The sequence below is a fragment of the Trachymyrmex cornetzi genome, unplaced genomic scaffold (genome assembly GCF_001594075.2).
Source record: "Trachymyrmex cornetzi isolate Tcor2-1 unplaced genomic scaffold, Tcor1.1 scaffold1826, whole genome shotgun sequence".
Taxonomy (NCBI): Eukaryota; Metazoa; Arthropoda; class Insecta; order Hymenoptera; family Formicidae; genus Trachymyrmex; species Trachymyrmex cornetzi.
The window spans coordinates 2272-2621 of NW_017296448.1; positions in this window are offsets into that span (position 1 = coordinate 2272).

The window sequence follows — 350 nt, forward strand, 5'->3', positions numbered from 1 at the left end:
ATTCTAGATCATCGTGTGGTAAGTGGGTGCGCGGGTGACGTGTAGCATCATATATTCTAGATCACTTGGTGGCAAGAGCAGAGACGGGGCATTATATGTTCTGGATCATTTGCTGGCAGGCGGGCGACGGGGACCGGAGGAAAAGTGGGATGAGGGGGAGTGTGAGCAGTGGTGGGAGGCGAACCGTCCGCACCGCTCATCCCCCCCTCACCCACTTTTCCTCCCGGTCCCCGTCGCCCGCCTGCCACCAAATGATCTAGAACATATATAGATATCCTACTGCGCTGTCCAAGGGAAGTGTCATCGGCGGGGCATTAGCTCCCTGCGTTCACCGATTCTAACTTTATTTT